This window comes from Pelophylax lessonae, assembly GCF_965119305.1.
Source record: "Pelophylax lessonae genome assembly, chromosome: 2".
NCBI lineage: Eukaryota > Metazoa > Chordata > Amphibia > Anura > Ranidae > Pelophylax > Pelophylax lessonae.
Window position 1 is genome coordinate 441,629,836 of NC_138769.1, and position 25,833 is coordinate 441,655,668.

General features: G+C 42.7%; 1 protein-coding gene across 1 annotated transcript in view; it reads left to right on the plus strand.

Annotated features, from left to right (window-relative positions):
* The first annotated feature begins 15,942 nt into the window (after positions 1-15,942).
* ST6GAL2 (ST6 beta-galactoside alpha-2,6-sialyltransferase 2) overlaps positions 15,943-25,833 on the plus strand; it is a 295,701-nt gene continuing 285,810 nt past the window's right edge. Inside the window, exon 1 of the mRNA XM_082246744.1 lies at positions 15,943-16,285. The gene's annotated coding sequence lies outside the window, so the exon portion shown is untranslated. The remainder of the gene's footprint in view (positions 16,286-25,833) is intronic.

Genomic DNA, 25,833 nt, shown 5'->3' on the forward strand with positions numbered 1-25,833 from the left:
CCCCTTGCATTCTTTCTTTTCAATTTCTTTTGGGTTTCCCCGACCCTTTAAGAGTGGCAGCACAGCAGGATGATGTCAATACCAGCTGAGGTCGGTTTCCAGCTATCCAAGTCGCATGACAACCTCCTCTCTTTGTTGCTCTGCATTACTTTACCTGACAATTTTGTGGTTGTGGGATACTGTACCCAAATTAAATTTATGTCCTTTTTTACCGCAAATAGAGCTTTCTTTTGGTGGTATTTAATCACTGCTGCTATAAACAAAAAAAAAAAATCAATATTTTTTACTTTCTGCTATAAAACATATCCAATAAAAAATGTTTAAATATTAAATGGTAAAATATATATTCTTCTACATATTTTTTGGAAAAAGAAAAATCCCAACAAGCAAATATTGACTAGTTTGCGCAAAAGTTATAGTGTCTAAAAACTATGGGATATTTTTATTTATTTATTTATTTATTTTACTAGTAATGGTGGCGACCAGAGTCTTATAGCAGGACTGCGATATTGCGGCTGACAGTCGGGACACAAACTGACACTTTTGACAATTTTTGGGGACCAGTTACACTAATACAGTAATCACTGCTAAAAATAATTCACTGTCACTGTACTAATGACACTGGCTGGGAAGGAGTTAACATCAGGGGCGATCAAAGGGTTAACTGTGTGCCTAGCCAGTATTTTTTTTTACAGTGTGGGAGGTGCTTTTACTAGGGGAATGCTTTGCAGAGACAAAGGATCCATGCCTTCTGTACTGACAGAACAGTGATCTGGCTTGTCTACATAGGCAGACCACCGTTCTGCCTCTGTGCTGGATGATCGGCATGCCCAACCCAGAAGTGTGGGATCATGCACTAGGTAAGTTATACATTGGGCATGCGCTTGTTTTCACCAGATTGCTGGTGATTAAATCACTGTGCAGAATAAAAGCCCTTCTCCAGAATAGCAACATTTTAATGGAGAAGGGTGAAACATTAAAAAAAAAAACATATATACATACCCCCTTTTAATGCAGCAGCATAGATCTGAAGCTGCAGCTGCCCCCTGCTGGCTCTAAGATCGAGAACTGAGCAATCACATGACTGCTGATTACTCAGTTCTCTATGCACTGAGAAGAAAACAGTAACTGTCAGTCACTGCTCTCTGCTCTGCCCCTCCAGCACTCACTGGATTGCTGGGCTGTGGAGGGGACGGAAGCTGCTGGATTTGGCAGGCTGAGAGGCTGGGTCAGGGGCTGATCAGGCATCTGGGTGGATTCTGACCTTAAAATTGGAATTCTTCCAGAGCCTGGAGTAGCCTCTGTGATGTCAGGCAACAGCTGCCTTTATTTGGGTCACAGGAGTGCAGAAGTAAGTGTACTCCTGTGACCCAGAAGAGAAATATGGCCAAAAAACTACTTCTCTTTTAACTGTCCGTGCTTCCATGATGTTATCAACTACGTTGTATTCAAGGTAGGTAAAATCTGGAAAACTGGAGTTGGGCTAAAGGAAACTGTAAAAACAGGGTTTGTTAGGGGACCTGAAGAAATTGAGAAATGCTGCAGACCTTATCAGAAACACATCAGTTTTTGGGTGTTTGGTTGGATATTTATACAACACCAAGATATCATAGAGCACTTTTTCAGACTAATAACAAAGCAAATGGTTGGTTCCTCAAACCAAAAAATATGGGATTGTGTAGGCAAGGTATTTTTCATAAAACAATATAATTTATTGTACAAATTACAAAATTAGAAAAAATGTTTAGACAAATACTATAGAATTGTAACAAACATTAGCGGCAGGACTGCATGGTTCAATATTACTTTGTGCAGAAAAGGTGATTCCCGATGTTTACTCTAGAGACATTCATGCTGAATACTGCTGAGGATGTGAGTGAAACAAAGGGTGGCTGACGCGTTTCGGCTATGTAAAAAGAGCCTTTTTCAAGGATATCACCAAAATTCTAAAAAGTGAACAAATAGGATCTTGTTGCAGTACCTGGGGTGCAGGTGGGGGAACCCACCCTCCACTTTCCCACTACGAGCATCAATGCACAGCAAGGTACACTGAGGAGTGTTTATGAAGCTAAAATATGTTTGAAACTGCAAGTTTATTACAATATCACTAATTTCATATTTGTTCACTTTTTAGAATTTTGGTGATATCCTTGAAAAAGGCTCTTTTTACATAGCCGAAACGCGCCGGAAAACCCTTTGTTTCACTCACATCCTCAGCAATTTTCAGCATGGATGTCTCTACAGTAAACAGCGGGAATCACCTTTTCTGCACAAAGTAATATGGAACCATGCGGCCCTGCCGCTAATGTTTGTTACAATTGTATAGTATTTGTCTAAACGTTTTTTTCAAATTTTGTAATTTGTACAATAAATTATATTGTTTTATGAAAAATACCTTGCCTACACAATCCCATCTTTTTTGGTTTGAGGAACCAACCCATTTGCTTTGTTATATATATTAGGGATGATGGCAACTCAAACACTTTAAGTAGCTCCAAAGGCATCTTCTAATCTTTTTCAGACTATAGGGGACAAATTCACAATGGCCCCTACTGCTGAAGCAGCTTGTAGGCAGGTTAAAAAGTGTATACACTTTAGTTAGGCAGCAGCCGGCCCAGACTGGGGAAGGGGTTAAGTGTTTTAGCTCAGTTACCGGGCTATTTCCCCTAGCCAGCCCACCTGTGCTATAAAAAGGGGGATCAGCTAAGGTCCATAGTAGCAAGCTGCCATAACAGGAATGAGAACGCAATATCAATAAACTCGAGTGTTGCGGGAACTTGGAAATGCAGAGAACCTGCAAGCCATGGATAATAGACTCTCACCTCATGGTATGCCTAGGCTACTCCATTATTCTAGTTAGGATTAGGGACAAGATGTTGTTCATATTGAACTGTATGACCCTAGATGCTTTTAGCCATATTGTGCTAGTATCACAGCATATTGACACATTGAAGCGAATTAAACTTCCCTCCAAACCCATCCCTCTTCTACTTAAATAGAGCTTTTTTATTTTATTTTGCAAATGTGCAAAGTGATGGCCTACTGAGGATCTAGGACCTACTGAGGAAACTCCATTTGGAGCGTAATGTGTATAGGAGTGGTGCCTGCTGATGACGCCATCGTGTTGCAAATTTAAAGGAGGCGGTGAGCTGGAGCGTTTACACTTGTAATGCTGATTTCTACCTTTTTATGCGAGTATTTTTATTCCTTTGGTTTGAATAATTTATTACACTGTATACAGTGAGCACTATTGAACACTTTTTGTCATTTTATGCCATTCTTGTTGCTGTGCCTTGCGAAGGATGTCCTATTATGAAAAAACTCTTTTGACCTCTGAGGAAACTCTGTGGTCCAGTACAGAGCATTTATTCGATGATCCTGAAGAAAATATTGAATTGCCGGCTAATTTAACCTTTTCACTCTGGTGCGTCCTGGCCCTTTGAAGGTTTATGACGCTAGGAGGTGGGGCAGGGCCGGGCTTAAGAGCACCCTACCCGCACCTGGCACAGTTACCAGCACCTAACTGAAAGCTTCCAATCACCGCTGGAGATTGGGAGTTTTTGAATTGTGAGATCACACAATCTGAAAACTCCCAATTGCAAGCAGTGATCGGGAGTTTTCGGTTAGTCGTAGGTAGCTGTGTCGGGAGTGCGCAGCTGGTGTGCTCTCAGCACAGCTGTTTGGGCAGCAATTCACGCAAACATGCGGCCCCTCTGCACCAGGCGCAGAGGGCCGCATATTTGCATGTGGCTGGTGCCAAGGGGTTAAATGTTCATTGCCCAAAGCATCCTCACGAGTTCATAACAAACACGACCAAAGAATTGCATTCCTTCTCCACTACAATTTTTCAAACCATTCTGGGTTACTAACTTTATGGGTGTCCTGCAGTTTTAAATAAATGTAGTTTGGATGGGATTTCCTGCACTATTGGCTTCTCCTTCCTGTTTTACCTGTCCTGCCTGTTGGTACTTTTGGGGAGTTGGGCTTTGTATTGCCAGAAGAAGCTGGTCCATAGCATGGAGTCTTAAATGATAGGGGTTGCTGGGGTAAGGTGTTTAATATAAGGGGGAAGGTGCACTGTAGTGGTTGGAACTGGATCACTATTTGATACTAATATTAACATAAATAATGTGAGGACATTTTAGGGTATATTTAATGTATGTTTATTTGAATGTATTACACTAATACATATTTCTCTGAGGTTGGGGGGAGGAGCCTGCAAGCCTCGAATGTGAGCGGAGGGAACAGCTGAGGCGCCAACCTCCATGATGCGATGGAACTCCAGGATCTAGCCGCCTTGCTTCATCTCAAGGCCTCTGACACTCGCTGACAGCTGGTCACCCCAGTCTGGCTCTCTGGATTCCCAGAGGAGACTGCCACGGCCGTTGGGGCTGTGTGGCTCGCACCCTCGTATATTAAGGGTGAATATGAGCAGCTGACCCCCCCGTCTCAGAGTTTCTGGACTGTTGTTTGGAGGACTGCTAAGGCCCGGATGGTTCAGTTACGGCTTGGCTGACACAAGTCTTTTTGTGTGTGTGAACTAGAGGACGTAGGGCAAATAGGCAGAGGAAACCCCCCCGCCTTAGCCCGAAGATATCACACTGTTGCTGGCTCGGTAGCCGCAGGAGAGACATATAGCTATGCGGAGGGGGTGACTAGAGTAGCTGACAGACATTTTTTTCCTCCCCATTGATCCATGGCCACTGACCCCGCTGATCCCACTGATCCATTGATCCACTGATCCTTGGATCCTCTACAGAGTGGTGAGATTAGGGGACATTTTAAGGGGACAGCAAAAACAACGTTTATACAAAGTTAACATGAGAGGCAGATCAGCAAGAGGTGGCATGACAGCAAAGTTGCCAAAAGTAGGCGTCAGCCCTAATACAACTAAACAATTTATGATTCATGAAGACAGCATGGAAAAGCCACTGTCTGATAAGCCGCAAGGAGCCCAGTCAAAACAGACGGAAGTGAAAAGTGATTTAAACAGGACTTCAATGGGGGAACAAACCAGGCCAGAACAAGCACTGAAAATTGACACTGGAGTAGACCAAAATGTAGAACAAATATCAAGTGATCAACTGCTTACAAAGGGAGAAATGGCTGTCATGCTTGCAACATTAGAAAAATCTTTAAAAACTGACTTAAAAACAATTTGCAAAGATCTGACTCATTTATTGCAGCGTGTAGAAGATCTGAAAAAAATACAAGCTATATTCAGACAATAAAGGATCCAAAAGGAGAGTTAAATAAACTAAGAACAGAATATATAGAGACTTTGCTTATAAGTTGGAGGATCAGGAGAATAGGAGTAGGAGGAAAAACTTGAGAATACGTGGTCTACCAGAACACCTTGTTGCAGATCTATTTGATAAAATGAGAAAGATCTTTAACCCGTTGTTGGATGGAGGAGAAACGGATCGGATGAAGATTGAGAGAGTACAGGAAACATTTCCGCAGAAACCCCCAGATATATATTATAAGATTCCTGAGATACTCAGACAAGACCCAGATTTGGACAAGCCTGAAAAGGAAACCATCTATTAGTTATGAAAGTGCGAATATACAGATCTACACAGATCTATCACAGGCTTCGGTAAGAAGAAGGAGGCTACTGAGACTACTCATGGAATCATTGCAAAATAGAGGAATGAAATATAACTGGGACTTTCCAGCTTGTCTGATAGGTAAAAGAGATGGTTTGCAAAGATTAAAATTCCCTGAGGAAACCCGAGACTTTTGTGGAAAACTAGATATTCCCATACATAGAATGCCAGGCTGGTGTGGCGGACTTGAAATAGAGGAGACAACAAGAGAAGAACAGTGGCGATTAGCCTCAAAAAAGAAAAACTGAACTTCATAGAATGTATTGGGGGATGGAGAAGTGGGTGAGGGGTTGGAGGTGGTGAGAAAGTTGGGGAGCGCGGTGGCAAAGAAAGGATAAATAAGAAGACGGAAGAGTGACTTTGGTTTGGCAACTTAGCTGGGCCATATTCTTTTCACCCGATTGGGAGGGAGGGCAGTTCACGAATGGGCAAGTAGAGCATCACCCCGAGGCAAAGGAGTAGAGGGTGGGAAGAGCCAATGGGTAAACCTTCTAACTTCTACTTCAAGATCATAGGTCGGGCAGAACACCAAGTTGGGAAAGGGGGGGGGGTTGAGAGTGGGGGTGACATGGGGGAAGAGCGGGGAAGGCTATATGGGTGGGGAAAAGGGAAAATATAGTTTGCCTCATTCGGCTTGCCCATGAGAGGTGAGAGGAGACAAAGAGATGAAATGAGTTGCCAGAAAATCATATAATGTCGGAGGATTAAATATGGCAACTAAAATATTGGAGGAGCTTAGACATTATTCTGCTAAAATTTTCTTCTTACAGGAGACTTATATTGCATAATATACAAACGTGAAAATATACTCAAAATATTATCAGACTTGGTATTATGAGATTCACCAATCAAGAGAGCAAAGGGGTGGCAATTGGTTTAGCCAAGGATGTAAGGTTCTCCCTGGAGGAAAGATTGGTTGACTCAGTGGGCCGATACATCTTCCTGAAGCGACAATAAAAGGATTTGGACTGCACCCTAGCAAATATATATTGCCCAAATAAAACCCAAAAGGGAAAGTACTAGATAAACTGTCTTTCTTTAAAAAAGGTAAAAGTGAAAGTACTAGATAAACTGTCTTTCTTTTAAAAAATGTAATTTACTTTTAGCAGGAGATCCTTATTTCTGCATGGATCCATCTCCATCTCTACATTGAGGTCGCCGGTGATGGGAGGACTTCAGCTTAGGAAAGTAAAGAATAAGGTTTTCCGATGCCTATTGGTAGATGCATGGAGAATTCAACACCCGAGGGAGAAGGATTATTCTTTCTATCCCTCTGTGCACTTGATGTACTATTTGGAGAATAAATGAAGAACTACTGCAGGATGAGGAAGTGGGAAGAAGAGTAGAGGAAGAATTGGACCAATATTTCCTAGGAAATGAAACCCCGATGTGTCCCTAGCCACAATTTGGGAGGCCCATAAAGCATATATTAGAGGAATACTTATCTCAATAGGCTCCAGGAAAAAAAAAAAAGGAAAGAACTATTCATATAAACAGATTAATAACAGAGATACATGAGCTGGAACAGAAGCATAAAGGGAACTTGGATGAATGAGAAACAAAAAGCGCTAGTATTAAAAAGAGATAAATTGAGGGAATTGTTGGAGGAAGAGACCAGAAGATGCTTTAATAGAGTTGCTAGGGAAAGATATAAATGGGGAAATAAACCTGGAAAATATCTGGCAGGGTTATTAAAAAGTAAAAAATCAAACAATTATATAGAAAAAATAAAGAACGGTAAAGGGGAAATGGTGTATTTAACAACAGAAATAGCTAGAGCTTTTCAAAACTATTATACAACTTTATACACTATCCATCAAAAAGATACACAAGAGGAAGAACAATATAAAAAAACAAAAGATACAAGAATATATAAAGGATTCAAAGTTTCCCAAAATAGAAACAGAAAAACTATCAGTTCTAGAGACACCAAATGCTCAGAAGGAAGTAAGGGAAGCATTAAAGAACTCCCCAACTGGGAAAAGCCCCGGCTGGATGGGCATACTACCCGTTACTATAGGAGATTTAAGGAAATATTGGTCCCGAAACTTTGCTCATAGGTGAAAAGGGGGAGATGAGAGCTGAATCACTGCAGGCTCATATAACAATAATACCTAAAGGCGGGAAAGATGCAACCCTGTGCTCTAGTTATAGGCCAATAGCATTGTTAAATACAGATACAAAACTGTATGCAAAAATATTAGCAGCTTAATTGAAGGATCTGATGGACTCATGCAGATTAGACAGGATTTATTCCAGGAAGAGAAGGTAAAGATAATGGGATAAGAACTCAGTTGTAAATACATAAGTCTAAAGATTGATATGTTCTGACCCATTTGACAGGGTGGATTGGGAGTTCATGGTTGAAAAAATAAAGGATTTAGGAATTGGACCAAAGATGATCCAATGGATAGGAGCATTATATAGAAATCCATCAGCATCAGTAAAAGTAAATGGTAATCTATCACCACAGTTTAAGATGTGTATTGGGACGAGACAGGGATGTCCTCTCTCACCCCTGTTGTTCGTTCTGTCACTGGAACTTTTATTGGCAACTATAAGAAATAATGTAGCTATAAGGGGTGTGACAATTGGACAGGAAGAACACAAAATTGCAACATATGCAGATGATGTTTTGTTTTATATCAGTAATCCTAGAATAACTCTCCCAAATGTCATCAAGGAACTGAAGAGATACGGGGAACTGTCAAATTTTAAGATAAACCCAATAAAATCAGAAATTTTAAAATATTGGATTAAATAAAAAAGAAGAGCAGGTTCTGCAGAGGGAATTTCCATTTACTTGGGCAAAATCGAAATTAAAATATCTACGGATAAATATAACACCACTATTTGAAAATCTATATCAAGCCAATTACATACCTTTGCTAGATGAGATAAAGGTAAACATCAGAAAAATATTGAGTCACCCACTCTCTTGGTTAGGGAGAATAAATGTGTTTAAAATTATAATTTTACCTAAAATATTATATAGATTCCAAATGCTACCTATTGCTATCCCATTGGTATATTTTATGCAAAAATAATTCCCCTAGAGTGTGGGACTTTAAAGGCAACTTGAACATCCAATAATGGGTACACCCATATATGTAAAAGCATGTGTTTATTGAATTAACATGTAAAAAACATTGTCGGTTGCAATGAATGAGTACAAAATAAAAAATACATCATGATTAAAAGCAAAATTATGGCTAACAATATATGTCAAATATAACAAAGGTACTAAGTGAATGCCTGAATTCCAGAGAAGAACTGACGCCTTTCGGTCGTGGCGTTCTTCAAAGGTCTACTGGAACTCCTTCATTCATATCACCATGGTCACTTTGAAATGGCATATGAAGCCATGTACAGACATTTCATGTTAAAAGCAACAGGTTATAAGAAGATGCCAGTGGAGGCAGAAGCAGGAGAGTATGTACGTATATGTGTGTACAGTTACTCAAATGTGGAAAAGTTCCCATCAGGAGAGAAGGCAATGTCGTCCAATGGGTCCCACAAAGATCCGAGAAATTAAGACCAATGCTGGATATTCCGAGGATGTATGCAATCCCGTGACTATTGGGTGGTATACATCAAACGGCCAAATCAAGGAGAGTCAATACAGTGGTAACTTCAAAGAACCTCTCTGTGTATGGAGAGGGAGAGATGCGTCCTGCTTCCACCGGCGTCTCTTTGTTATATGTGACATATATTGTTAGCCATGATTTTGCTTTTAATCATGATGTATTTTTGCTTTTGTACTCATTCATTGCAACTGACAATGTTTTTTACATGTCAATTCAATAAACACATGCTTTTACATATATGAGTGTACCCACTATTGGATATTCAAGTTGCCTTTAAAGTCCCACACTCTAGGGGAATTATTTTTGCATTTATACTAAGGGATGACGGCAACTTACATCCTGACACATATGACTGGACAAACTTCTATGCTATCGGAATATTTTAAAACAATAAAAAAGGTGCTGTTGAATTTCATATGGCAGAGGAAAAAATCTAGGGTGCAGTATGCGGTTCTCAGTAGAGATAAAATGCAGGGGGGACTAGCGGCACCTGATATCAAAAGACATTACACAGCAGCATTGATATCACGTATAAGAGAGTAGAAAAATAAAAACACAGAAAAAAGGTGGGTTAAGGTGGAAATTACATTAAGTCAAACACAATTGGATAGGAATATTTAGATTCCACCTAAGTATAGGGAACAATGTGGATACACATAAAATAACGAGAGTTGTATATAAGACTTGGGATGCATTATATAGGCAGGCCAAGTGGGAATACAACTCCCTGTTACTATCACAAGAAGGCACAAAATATTTTTTACCAGGAACTGAAACAGTTTGGTGTTTGGCACAAAATATTTTTTACCAGGAACTGAAACAGTTTGGTGGTTGGTTAGGAAATCTGCAGTTAAAAGATATAACACACAATGGAAAGATTAGGCCATTTCACAAACTTAAAACTAGGGGAGGGAGGACACTAAATGAGTGGAGATATTTGCAATTAAAACACTTTGTAGGATCTTTACCTCAGCCCATCAGATCAGAAAAAGAGCTAAACCAAGTGGAAAAGCTCTGTGATCCAGTATCAAAAATAAGACATGATTTGTCTCAGATACAGTGCCTTGCGAAAGTATTCAGCCACCTTGAACTTTGCGACCTTTTGCCACATTTCAGGCTTCAAACATAAAGATATAAAACTGTCATTTTTTGTGAAGAATCAACAACAAGTAGGACACAATCATGAAGTGGAACGAAATTTATTGGATATTTCAAACTTTGTTAACAAATAAAAAACTGAAAAATTGGGCGTGCAAAATTATTCAGCCCCTTTACTTTCAGTGCAGCAAACTCTCTCCAGAAGTTCAGTGAGGATCTCTGAATGATCCAATGTTGACCTAAATGACTAATGATGATAAATAGTATCCACTTGTGTGTAATCAAGTCTCCGTATAAATGCACCTGCACTGTGATAATCTCTGAGGTCCGTTTATACTGCAGAGAGCATCATGAAGAACAAGGAACACACCAGGCAGGTCAGAGATACTGTTGTGGAGAAGTTTAAAGCTGGATTTGGATACAAAAAGATTTCCCAAGCTTTAAACATCCCAAGGAGCACTGTGCAAGCGATAATATTGAAATGGAAGGAGTATCAGACCACTACAAATCTACGAAGACCTGGCCGTCCCTCTAAACTTTCAGCTCATACAAGGAGAAGACTGATCAGAGATGCAGCCAAGAGGCCCATGATCACTCTGGATGAACTGCAGAGATCTACAGCTGAGGTGGGAGACTCTGTCCATAGGACAACAATCAGTCGTATACTGCACAAATCTGGCCTTTATGGAAGAGTGGCAAGAAGAAAGCCATTTCTTTCCCATAAATTTCATATCCATAAAAAGTGTCGTTTAAAGTTTGCCACAAGCCACCTGGGAGACACACCAAAAATGTGGAAGAAGGTGCTCTGGTCAGATGAAACCAAAATCGAACTTTTCGGCAACAATGCAAAACGTTATGTTTGGCGTAAAAGCAACACAGCTCATCACCCTGAACACACCATCCCCACTGTCAAACATGGTGGTGGCAGCATCATGGTTTGGGCCTGCTTTTCTTCAGCAGGGACAGGGACGATGGTTAAAATTGATGGGAAGATGGATGGAGCCAAATACAGGACCATTCTGGAAGAAAACCTAATGGAGTCTGCAAAAGACCTGAGACTGGGACGGAGATTTGTCTTCCAACAAGACAATGATTCAAGACATAAAGCAAAATCTACAATGGAATGGTTCACACATAAACATATCCAGGTGTTAGAATGGCCAAGTCAAAGTCCAGACCTGAATCCAATCGAGAATCTGTGGAAAGAACTGAAAACTGCTGTTCACAAACGCTCTCCATCCAACCTCACTGAGCTCGAGCTGTTTTGCAAGGAGGAATGGGCAAAAATTTCAGTCTCATGATGTGCAAAACTGATAGAGACATACCCCAAGCGACTTACAGCTGTAATCGCAGCAAAAGGTGGCGCTACAAAGTATTAACTTAAGGGGGCTGAATAATTTTGCACGCCCAATTTTTCAGTTTTTTATTTGTTAAAAAAGTTGTGTCTCACTTGTTGTTGATTCTTCACAAAAAATTACAGTTTTATATCTTTATGTATGAAGCCTGAAATGTGGGAAAAGGTCGAAAAGTTAAAGGGGGCCGAATACTTTCACAATGTACTGTATATAAGATGTTAACTGATCTGGCGCAGAAACTTCCATTTATAGAAAGTTGGGAAAGAGAAATAGGATTAGCCCGCATTCACACTACCGCGGCACGACTCTGTACTACTTCGGGGGCGACTTGTGAAGTCCCGTGCACTGTGACTTCGGCGCGACTTGCACGGACTTCATATAATGGAAGTCTATGCAAGTCGCTCCGAGGTCGCCCCGAAGTAGTACAGGACCCTTTTTCTAAGTCGGAGCGACTTGTGTCGCTCCTATTAGAACGGGTCCTGTAGCAGTCAATGGACCGCGAGGGACCGCGACTTGTCAGGCTGACAAGTCGCCTGACAAGTCGCCTTAGTGTGAATGGACTCTAAGGTTTGGAAAAGTATGAGATGAATGTTGTGCTGAGAGCCGTACACTGCACTGCCAGGGATGTAAACACCATTGAGATTAATTATATAAGTGCCTATCGAGATGGTATATAACACTGGTAAAAGCACATCATTGTCAACCAGAGAAATCAAAATTGTGTTGGAGGGACTGTCAGTTGTTGGGCACAATAGTTCATGTCGTGTTGGAATGTCCCAAGATCTGGGAATATTGGTTAAGGATACAACAACCTATTAATAAAATCATGGGTGAAAATATTACGGATGATTTCTGGACATGCTTATTTCATAGAATAAATAGATCCCTAAAGCAATATAGAAATTTGATAGTTCCAAACCTGCTAAATGCAGCTAAAGGGACAATCCCAAAAAGATGGCTTGATACAGAAGGCCCTACTGTAAGGGAGTGGTACGGCAGAGTTGAATATATCTATGATATGGAATACCTGTGTAGCAGAGATGAAGAACAAGTAGATAGCTTCTCCAAAAAAAATGGAAAAAATGGATAGATTTTAAAAAGACCAGAGATTACATAGAAATATGGAAAGATCAGGGGGGTGACTGAAGACTTGCATATGTGAAACTATATTGAAAGGAGGGGTAGGGCACAACAGGGGAGGGGAGTAGAAAATAGGGGGATGGAGGGATTGGGGGGTGGAGGGATATAGAGGGAATAAGATGAGTTTGTAATGTTGAAGACATTTTTTTTTACTGTTGTTTGTAAAATTGAATTAAAAATAATAAAAAATTTGAAAAAAATAAAAAATAATACACGTTTTTCTGTTTTTTGGGAGATACTATTAAGAGGGGGATTTGGAAATTTAAGCTGAAAAAGTTTACTTGCATTGAGAAATGTTAGGCTAAAGCGGAGAACTATGGACGAGTCACTGGTGCTCCATGGGTCGGGGGGGGCGCCAGGTGGACCACGCCATACCCCCCCGGACCACACCAGCCCCCACACCACTCCGCCCCCCATCGCCGGCTCACTTGCATTAAAGTGCTAAAGATGCCATGGAACACTCCTGCCTGGCCCCATTAAAAGCCTCCCATCAGCTTCATCTCCAGCGGCGACGGCTTCCCTGGCGTCTCTTCCCTCCTCTTCCTCATTGGCCAATAGCATGGCCTCTCCTTTTGGATAATCGGAAAACGGGTCTCATGACCCGCTTCATGATGGGCCAGGAGGAGGATCTGTGGGACAATAGCAAATTTTCATTCGCTATTGTCACACAACTGGGTGGGCTCGGGGCGCAGTGCTCTGTGCCCCGAGCCAACCCTTTTTTTTTGCCTGTGAGAGCCTCTGGCTCTAATCACATGGTTAAAAAAAAAATCCATATTGAACTCCATGCGTCCGGTGCCCCACATGTAGATTACGGGGACCGGACACATATACACCAGCCGCCACTGTTTTACACGTTTGTTGCACATACACACATATGAGCACAGTACATTTATTTTATATGTTAATTATCGAAGGTATTAAACTGTATGAATTTTCTTCTCTGAGGCACATACAGGAGAAAAAAAAGAACAAAAAATAAACTGAGAAGACACAGAAGGGTTGGTGTAGAAGACTTTATTAGACCCATTTCTCATACTTGGGTCATTGGATCTGGTAAGAACTTGAGAGATTGGAGATTATTTACCTGTTGGGGAATTAAAGCTGGATGTGTAAAGCTCTGGACTTTTGAGCTGAAAACCAGCATGTCTTTGGAGTGTAGGAGGGAAGCCACCCAGGCACAGGAAGAACATGCAAACTCCAGGCAGGTAGTGCCATGGTTGCTTTTTGAACTGAGAACCCAGGGGTATACCTACAGGGGTCAAAGGGGTACGGGGTAGCAACTGCGACCCAGCCTCATGCTGCAGGGGGCCCTTGTGCCCGCCTAGATAGGAGGAGCAGCGGGGGCGGCTGCATATAGAAGGTTCAATCTCTCAATTTTCCCCCTGCAGAATGCCTGTGGGAGGGGGAGGTGAAGGGTGCATTCTGCAGCAGCAGGGGGAAAATGAAGTAATCTGTTCATCTGTATGCAGCTGCCCTGCCACTGCTGCCATCCAGATTTTTTCTGCTGCCCCCCCCTTTGCTTTTTACTGCCGCCCCCCTTCACCCCCCCCCCCCCGCAGGAGATCTGTCAGATAGAGAGTGGGAAAGGGGCTAGTAAATGTGACTGGAGAGTCAGTGATCTGTCCTAAACTGTGTTTACTATGCTTCAGTTTGTGAATCAACAGAAAGCTCTGTACAGAACGTTTCCTGTCCATTCATTCAGTGCAGCTAAGGCTGCAGAGATAGAGATTGAGGGCTGTGACCTCAATCTCCTTTTTCTGTCTCAAAGGTGGAACATCTGAGGTCTGTTTATGCCAGCCGTTTTAAACCAGGATGCCTTCATGTTCTTTCAAGGGTGCCCTAGCTAAATGCCCAAACATTGCCCAAAAATTGTATATAAGCAATTAGGTTGATCAAGCCTGCTATTTAGTTACACAAAGCCACAGGTTTTGATTGTGCACCATTACAACCATTTAGTTGCCGACATCCTAACAACCCATGATGTCATTGGTTGATAAGGAGGACATCAGGCGCCTAGATAGCATCCTTGTTTCAAATTCCTTTGCACCTTTCTGTTAGCACTGGGGTCACATTGGCTGAAAGAGGGAAAAAAAACGTATAATACTAGTCAGTACCAGTGTGCAAATGTGTATTTGCTTTGGAAGAATAAATAATTTGTAATGTTGGGTGTCTTATGTGTGTGGATGTTGCTTCCTTATGTAAAACTGTTGGTTTCATTTTTTACACTTTAGAATGGGGTGCCTCGAAATTGTGCAGAACTTCAAAGGGTGCATTGACTTAAAAAGGTTGAGAAACACTGGTTTAGACCCCTGATATTTCACCAAAGTTCCTAAAAAAAAAAAGTAAATAAAATTAGAAAATGGTATAAACAATGACTGACACCAGTGGTGGAACTACCAGGGCCACAAAGGTTGCACTTGTGACCTAGCCTTGGCGTTCTTCCACCGGGCTCAGAGGGAAGGGCCCTGGCTGAGGGTCCCTTCATGTTTTCTTGCACCAGGGCCCTGAAGGTTCTAGTTACCCCACTGAGAAGACCATAGGGCTGTCAGGTGGAAGTACCAACCACTTAGCCACTGTACTGCTTGAATAATGGCAGCTGGGGGAGGCATACCAATCCTACCCGTCAGCATTTTTTCATTTCATGTGGGCTCCTTCACAGGAGTGGATATACTGCCACCTTTCTGAAAAGCGTTCTGTGTTGGACCTCTTTTCAGGGGCCGTTTGACAGGTGGCGAGAGGGCAATATGTCCCCTCCTCATTGCTTGCTTTGTCCTTTAAAATGCTGAAGCACCATGCTTGCAGCACAGCCTCGTTCACTTTAATAGGTTGCGTCCAGTGGCATTACTGCCCGCCAAAGGGCGCGACACGCTCTAGGTGGGTGTTTGGAGGATGTCCTGGGTAAACAAGCCCTATATCCACTTTAAAGGGGCCATGTAGGCAGAATAGTGTCCCCCAATAAGAATGTGTGGGAATTGTCCTGAAATAGTGTGTCTCCCTCTTCAGAGAAGTTCCAGGCTTAGCCATGGACCACACGCGGGCTGTGAAGACATTAGTAGCATGTTGCCTGTGCTCGTAGCAAGCCCCATAAAGCTGGCAGCCAAGTGTTGTAGTGAAGGATAAAGGGGCGGGGACACCGGGAGGAGCGGGTTCTCTAGCAGCCCAGTGACATGGATTCATACACGGGGGAGAAGCGCTCTCCTCCTCCCAGCTCTGCCCGGCTCCGTTCATTCTCCGGCAGCAGAAGGCATTCCCATGTGCTGAGCACCGTTCTGTCAGGATAGCATAGACCGCGGTGCTGAGAGGAGGAGGAGGAGGAGGAGGAGGGAGCGCACCGCGGCGGACCTCACAGAGAAGGAATAGCGGGTACCCTCCAACATGTCAGTCCGGGGGCAGAGTGTGGAGGAGTCATCTGCAGCAAGCCTAGCACAGCAGCCGGCTCCGGGGATGAGGAGCTGAATGGGAGAAGGACAAGAGGAGAGGAGCCCAGAGCCTGCAGGTAAAGGCAGTGTCATCCGGAGATAGCACCACAGCCTGCTTTGTTCATCCATAGACAAAGGAGCACAGCGAGCTCCTCACTATATATACTCTATATACTCTGTACTGTGTACCTCCACTCCTCACACCTTCCCTGTGTGTGTACAGCTAGTCACATATATATACAGACACACTACATATACATACAGCCACACTACATACAGACACACTTCATATACATACAGACACACTACATATACATACAGCCACACTACATATACATACAACCACACTTCATATACATACAGACACACTACATATACATACAACCATACTTCATATACATACAGACACACTACATATACATACAGCCACACTACATATACATACAGCCACACTACATATACATACAACCATACTTCATATACATACAGCCATACTTCATATACATACAGCCACACTTCATATACATACAGCCACACTTCATATACATACAGCCACACTACATATACATACAACCATACTTCATATACATACAGCCATACTTCATATACATACAGCCACACTTCATATACATACAGCCACACTTCATATACATACAGCCACACTACATATACATACAACCATACTTCATATACATACAGCCATACTTCATATACATACAGCCACACTTCATATACATACAGCCACACTTCATATACATACAGCCACACTACATATACATACAACCATACTTCATATACATACAGCCATACTTCATATACATACAGCCACACTTCATATACATACAGCCATACTTCATATACATACAGACACACTTCATATACATACAGACACACTTCATATACATACAGCCATACTTCATATACATACAGCCACACTTCATATACATACAGCCATACTTCATATACATACAGACACACTACATACATACAGCCATACTACCTACAGCCACACTTCATATACATACAGACACACTTCATATACATACAGACACACTTCATATACATACAGCCATACTTCATATACATACAGACACACTTCATATACATACAGCCACACTACATATACATACAGCCACACTACATATACATACAACCATACTTCATATACATACAGCCATACTTCATATACATACAGACACACTACATATACATACAGACACACTACATACATACAGCCATACTTCATACAGACACACTACATATACATACAGACACACTACATACATACAGCCATACTACTTACAGCCACACTTCATATACATACAGACACACTACATATACATACAGACACACTACATACATACAGCCATACTACCTACAGCCACACTTCATATACATACAGACACACTACATATACATACAGACACACTTCATATACATACAGACAAACTACATACAGCCACACTTCATATACATACAGACAAACTACATACAGCCACACTTCATATACATACAGCCACACTACCTACAGCCACACTTCATATACATACAGCCACACTTCATATACATACAGCCACACTTCATATACATACAGCCACACTACATATACATACAGCCACACTTCATATACATACAGCCACACTTCATATACACACAGCCACACTACATACAGCCACACTTCATATACACACAGACACACTACATACAGACACACTACAAACAGCCACACTTCATATACATACAGCCACACTTCATATACATACAGCCACACTACATACAGCCACACTACATACATACAGCCACACTACATACAGCCACACTTCATATACATACAGCCACACTACATACAGCCACACTTCATATACATACAGCCACACTACATACAGCCACACTACATACATACAGCCACACTACATATACATACAGCCACACTACATACAGCCACACTACATACATACAGCCACACTACATACACATACAGCCACACTATATACAGACACGCTTCATATACATACAGATACACTTCATATACATACAGACACACTTCATATACATACAGACACACTTCATATACCTACAGCCACACTTCATATACATACAGCCACACTTCATATACATACAGCCACACTACATACAGCCACACTTCATATACATACAGCCACACTTCATATACATACAGCCACACTACATACAGCCACACTTCATATACACACAGACACACTACATACAGCCACACTTCATATACACACAGACACACTACATACAGACACACTACATACAGCCACACTTCATATACATACAGCCACACTACATACAGCCACACTTCATATACATACAGCCACACTACATACATACAGCCACACTACATACATACAGCCACACTACATACAGCCACACTACATACATACAGCCACACAACATACAGCCACACTTCATATACATACAGCCACACTACATATACATACAGCCACACTACATACAGCCACACTTCATATACATACAGCCACACTACATATACATACAGCCACACTACATACAGCCACACTACATACATACAGCCACACTACATACAGCCACACTACATACACATACAGCCACACTATATACAGCCACACTTCATATACATACAGACACACTTCTTATACATACAGACACACTAGATACAGCCACACTTCATATACATACAACAATACTACATACAGCCACACTTCATATACATATAGACACACTACATACAGTCACACTACCTACATACAGCCACACTACATACATACAGCCACACTGCATACAGACACACTTCATACACATACAGTCACACTACATACAGACACACTTCATACACATACAGACACACTTTATACACATACAGCCACACTTTATACACATACAGCCACACTTCATACACATACAGCCACTCTTTATACACATACAGCCACACTTCATACACATACAGCCACACTACATACAGCAGTCGTATACATACAGCCACACTTCATACACATACAGCCACACTTCTTACACATACAGCCACACTACATACAGCAGTTATATATATATATATATATATATATACAGCCACACTTCTTACACATACAGCCACACTTCATACACATACAGCCACACTACATACAGCAGTTATATATATATATATATATACAGCCACACTTCATACACATACAGCCACACTATATACAGCCACACTTCATATACATACAGCCAAACTTCTTACACATACAGTCACACTACATACAGCCACACTTCATACACATACAGCCCCACTGCATACAGCAGTCAAATACATACACCCACACTTCATACACATACAGCCACACTTCGTACACAAACAGCCACACTACATACAGCCACACTTCATATACATACAGCCACACTACATACAGCCACACTTGGGTGACTTATATGTGTGGAGGTGAGTTCCCCTGTATGTGGATGAATAGTATGTGTGGAGGTGAGTTCTCCGGTACATGGGTGACTTATATGTGTGGAGGTGAGTTCTCCTGTGCATGGGTGACTTATATGTGTGGAGGTGAGTTCTCCTGTGCATGGGTGACTTATATGTGTGGAGGTGAGTTCTCCGGTACATGTGTGACTTATATGTGTGGAGGTGAGTTCTCCGGTACATGGGTGACTTATATGTGTAGAGGTGAGTTCTCCTGTGCATGGGTATGCATATTTGCCCAAATCATTCAGGGAGAAATGTAAAGTGATATTAAACACTGTGATATTTAAGTATTTGAGCACCTGATTAAAGTCCTATACTAAGGATGCAGCTTCAATTTTTTTAAGGCTCATTCACACAGGCAGTATATACAGGTTGTTGAGCCATGGTTTTAGCACCCCAACTGCCCAGCTAAATTGTACTATTGTCAGACTGGGTTGTACACATGCTGTGGCCGCGATGCAGAGTTTGACAGATGGCACCACCTGCCAAATGCACCTATAAAGGCCAATGGGAGCATGCCACAGCCACAAGCAAAATGCTTGGCTTTCAATGTGGCATTTTAATGTAAAATTCATCTTGTATTTAAAAAATAAATAAATAAATAAACAGACCTTAATTCCCTCCTGGCCTGGCAGCCATTGCTCTACTGCCCTCTGAAAAGCAATCCACCACAAATTGTTGTTTCAGAGGGTGGTAGGCACTGCTGCCCATGTAAAAGAGCCTTTAATCTTTGCCTGTGTTCCAGGTTAGGCTGGTGACTTGATTACTGCCCGGGTTTCCTGCACTAGGGTTGCTCCTTATGGTCCATACACACTATACAATTGTCTTTAGATTTTTTCCTTTAGATTTACCAAAACCATCTAATATGAGGTCAAACCTAAACATTTTCAATTTGTATGCAATCAGGCAGGCCCTTGCACTACATAGTTGAAGGTAAATCTAAAGGAAATCTAACAACAAAAGTTGTATAGTGTGTATCCAGCTTTATTCTTGCAGTTTCCTATGGAGTCACCGCCTGCCTACACTGAGTGCATTAATAGAAAAAGACAGCCCTATAGCCTAGAATTGCAAGGCATTCCCCTTCTCCTTCCTGCTCCCCCTCCATTCTCCAAGCTAACTGACTGCAGACTGCACTGTCCACTATTATCTCTTTCCTGGGAAGATCAGAAGTGCAGGGAAGCAGCTCTGGGAGAGCAGCAGTGAACGTTGTTATTTGCAAGTGCTGGGGTAAAAATGTTACCAGTTTACTAGGGGAATGTTTATTTGTATGAGCTCAACATGTTAAACTAAAAACACAGAGAGTTTAATACCACTAAGGCTCCATGCACACAGGGCGTCATAAAAATGAGCTCCAAAGCTGTTTCTTGACGCTGGGAAAAAGCAGCTGTAAAAACGTGCTTTCAGTAGCTTTTTCTATTAGCGTTATTGCACGTTTGGCCACAGTAGCTTTTAGCAGCGTTTTTTCTGCCTCCATTCAAAATCAATGGTTCCCTATGGGAGCCTATTGATTTGAATGGAAGTCGCACCGCAAGTCGGATCAGGGTGATCCGACTTGCGGCGCTACTTGCGCTGTGAGAATCTTGAGGGGGAACTCCACGCCAAGACTCCACGCCCTTCGGGTCTGGTATGGAATTTGAGGGTAGCCCCACGCCGAAAAAATGGCGTGGGGTCCCCCCCAAAATCCATACCAGACCCTTATCCGAGCATGCAGCCCGGCAGGCCAGGAAAGGGGAGGGGACTAGCGAGCGGCCCCATCCCCCCTGGACCATACCAGGCCACACGCCCTCAACATGGGAGGGGTGTGGGTGCTTTGGGGCAGGGGGGCTCTGCACCCCCCACCTCAAAGCACCTTGCCCCCATGTTGATGAGGACAAGGGCCTCATCATCGTCTCCGGCGATTATGCCGGTATCTGGTCTCTGCAGCTTATTATATAGCCATTAGGGGCGTGGCCGCCAGATGACGTCATCAGGAGACCCCCGCCCCCTTATGTCACAGATGACGTAATCTGGCGGCCACGCCCCTAATGGCTATATAATAAGCTGCAGAGACCGGCATAATCGCCGGAGACGTCGCCGGAGGAGGACCGGAGGAAGAAGAAGAGCAGACAGCAAAAGAGCAGAAGACCACAAGACCGGAGAGAAGAAGACAAGAAGAGCGGACAGCAAAAGAGCAGAAGACCGGAGAGGAGAAGACAAGAAGAAAGGACAGGACAAGAAGAGAGGACAGCAGAAGACCGGAGAGGGAGAAGACCGGATGAAGATTTTTAATAAACTTTCCAAAACGTCTCCTGTCATTATTTACACACACTGCCTTTTATGGGGTGAATGGGTAGGGGTACAGTGTACCCCATACCCATTCACATAGGGAGGGGGTCCGGGATCTGGGGGGCCACCTTGTTAAAGGGGGCTTCCAGATTCCGATGAGCCCCCTGCCCGCAGACCCCCACAACCACTGGCCAGGGTTGTGGGGATGAGGCCCTTGTCCTCATCAACATGGGGGCAAGGTGCTTTGAGGTGGGGGGTGCAGAGCCCCCCTGCCCAAAGCACCCACACCCCCCCCATGTTGAGGGCGTGTGGCCTGGTATGGTCCAGGGGGGGTGCGGCTGCTTGCTCGTCCCCTCCCCTTTCCTGGCCTGCCGGGCTGCATGCTCGGATAAGGGTCTGGTATGGATTTTGGGGGGGACCCCACGCCGTTTTTTCGGCGTGGGGCTACCCTCAAATTCCATACCAGACCCGAAGGGCCTGGTTTGGAACCTGGGGGGGAACCCCACGCCGTTTTTTCCCCCATTTTGGCGTGGAGTTCCCCCTCAAGATTCTCACAGCGCAAGTCGCGACACAAGTGGCTTAACGCAAGTTAAGCAACGTTATTCAGCCTTTAGCAGCGTCAGACGTTTTTACAGCTTGACGCTGCAGCTCCAGAACGCACAGATCCTGGGTTTTTTTTGGAGCTGTAAAACGCCTATGCCACTTGGAGCTCCTAAAAGCTCTATGTGTGCATGAGGCCATAGAATAACATGGATGGGCGTTCTGCAGCTGCAAAAAAAAGTCTGACGCTGCTAACAGCAGCTCCAAAAACATCCAGTGTGCATGAGGCCTTAGACTGTGCTCTATTGATGGGCAGAGTGAATAGCAGACAAATAGATTTTGATTTACCAAAATTGTTTAGGGAGAAAATTAAATCTTGACTAGTTCTTGTTGTAAACACTGGCATATCCATAAATTTGCTTTATATGTGATGTGTATTGTGTAGGTATCAGAGGTGAAGTGGAAAAAGTCAGTTTGGATTAGTCTCCATGTATTAGTCCATCTCTTTATCCAGTTTGCTGGCGTACATCTCTAATTACAGTAAGCTACAAATCTATAGAAATGTGTAATCACCTTCTGAGACCTGGCAGTAAGGATGGTGATCAAAGACAAATGGTGACGTTACCAAGCTGGTGTGTATTCAGAAGCCTGCCATTAATGCTGTATAAATTGCAGCAAGCAAGTTATCCTACCTAGGCGGGGTACTCTCCATGTATATAAAATTGGGACAAGTAAACACTGTAATGCATTGAGGTTTTAGAATCATTGTTTTATTTACAATATATGCTTCTATTAACTAGACTATATTAACCTATAAACATGAATATCTGGTGTTCAGGATTATTTGTTTTTTCTAGCTCTAAACCCAATTCACTATGTAATTATAATAAACTGCCTCCAGTGATGCCTGTTGGTTGTGTGGCTGCGTTTGGGAAAATGTAACTTTATCCATCCTATACAGTAGTGTAGGTGCTGAAATCCAGCGCTGAGACTAAAGCTGTATACACACTATACAACTTTTGTTTGATTTCCTTTAGGCTCCATTCACACCTGAGTGTATCGTTTTCAGGCGTTTTTTCTGGCTTTTTTCAGACGTTTTTTGGGCTTTTTTCAGGTTTTGTTTTTGCAGGTGTTTGGAAGCAGGCAATGACATCTAACAAAAACGCTTGTAATCTGCCAAAAAATAAGCTCATGTACTTTTTTGAGCTTCAGGCGACCGAACTTTCAGATGTGAACAGGGGCCATTGAAATGAATGGGATTTTGCTTGTTGAGCGTTTCGAGACTTCAGAGATGAGCGTTTTACAAGCTGAAATACGCTCAGGTGTGAACAGGGCCTTAGATTTACCTTCAACTATGTAGTGCAAGGTGAAAAAGGGGAAAAATTGTGCTAAGTAGAAAATAAAATAAAAAATTAAAAAGTAACCTATAGTCATCCAGAGCAGCAACTCAGCTGTGAGATCTACACAGTAAACAAGATAAAGGTGTAAAGGAGCTGTGCTAAACACATATTATAATTAGTGTAACATTTAAGAAAATATATATCATTCAAAAAAGTTGTGCAAGCATTTAAATAATAATCCCATTATGCGATAGTCCAAAATCAAAAATATTCAGTCATTGTGGGTGAAAATAAGTGACAAAAACACACGTGAACAAAAAGTAGAAAAATGAATCCTCCAGTGTAACAATATCCGATTACCACGAGTGCAACCTCCACCTGGTCAATTGCACTCTTACCGAACGGTATTGACCCCTATCACTGAGGTAAAGCCCACTTGCAGCTACTACCCAGCCAGGGCCTTTGATCTTGCCATCCGGATGGTTAGGGCTCTAGAACTCCTCAAGGTTACCAATGGATCGAAAGGGCAAGGATGGATGTCAAATTATCCCCAAAGCCGAAGATCCTCCCGTACACTGTGGATCTGTCACAGTGTCACCTCAGCACTGTATCTTTCTAGCTCCTCCCCCGGTCTCTCTCAACAGGCTGCTGTGCTCTCTGATGTTTCCCCTGCCTCAGCTGTAGCACTTCCCTTCTGTCTGCTCCCCAGACTACCTCTATAGCCTGTCGAGAGAGACCGGGGAGAGGAGAGATACAGTTCTGAGGTGACACTGTGACAGATCCACGACCTCTCCCATGTCTAAAGGACGCAAGTTAGTACTCCCAAGGGTGGCAGAACAATTTCTTGGTTCACATGAAAGACTGATGTACCCTTGAGAACTGAATGAAGCATAGGTAAAAGCACCTCTCAAACTGTAAGAACATTAAGAAAAGTTCTCCATCACCAGTGAGTTAATCTCTGTGGCTTTTTAAGCTGGCGTGATAGCCAGGAGAAAGGTGAACATGACAGAGAGGCCCTTAATGGAGACAGCCCTAAAACATTCTGCTCCAATTCCCAAGAGGGAGTTGAGAACAAGAGGGAGATTCCATTTGGAAAACCCCTGCTTACTCTAAGGTCTGAACCTAGTTGCTCCCTTGAAGAATTGTTGGACAGAAAGATGCCTAGACCTGGAAACACCTGTGAAGGCTGATAAAGCTGACACTTGTACTCTGAAGGAGTTGATCGATAGAGCCAGGTCTAAATCAGACTGGAGGAAGCCCAGAATATTTAGAACTTCTAGATCAGTACATGATCTGTCAGCAGCAGACATGTATTGCACAGACTTTGACCAGATTCTCCCGTAAAGTATGTTTGTGTTCACTCTCCTAGCATTTAAGAGAGAGAGAGATGACTCTGGGGGAGCAGCCCAGGACCTCCTATCTCAAGAACCAGACCGTCAGACGTAACCGTGTTGGACATAGATGTAGAAATGCACCCAGTGACAGAAGGTCTGGCCTGATGAGAAGGAGCACTGGGTTCCGGTAGCTAAACAGTGCTAGCAAGGGGAACCATGGCCTAATTGGCCAATAAGGCATCACTGCTACTACCTCCACAACTTCTGTTCAGGGCTTTCGTAGAAACCCGAGGATGACCAGGACTTGAAGAAACACATAGTACCCACTGCATTTCCAATGATCCGTCAGGCCATCTGTGCCTGAAAAACCTCCACATGTAGAGACCATTTCCTGTTGTCCAACTGGACTCTGGAAAGAAAGTCTGTTAGAATATCCTGGACTCCAGGGAAATGAGCCTCTAAGATATAGGCTCGATTCTTCTGAGCCCAAGACAAAATTGGCTCCACTTCCTGTAATAGAGAACAGGCTGTGAGTCCCCCCTTGTCTTTTAACATAGGAGACTGCCGTAGTGTTGACTAGCCTAAGAGCACTGACACTCCCTTCCTTATATGGTGAAAGGCCTGTAGGGTGCAGAAGGCTGCCGTAGTTTCAGAGTGTATAACACAATCTTGTGAAATTGACAGCC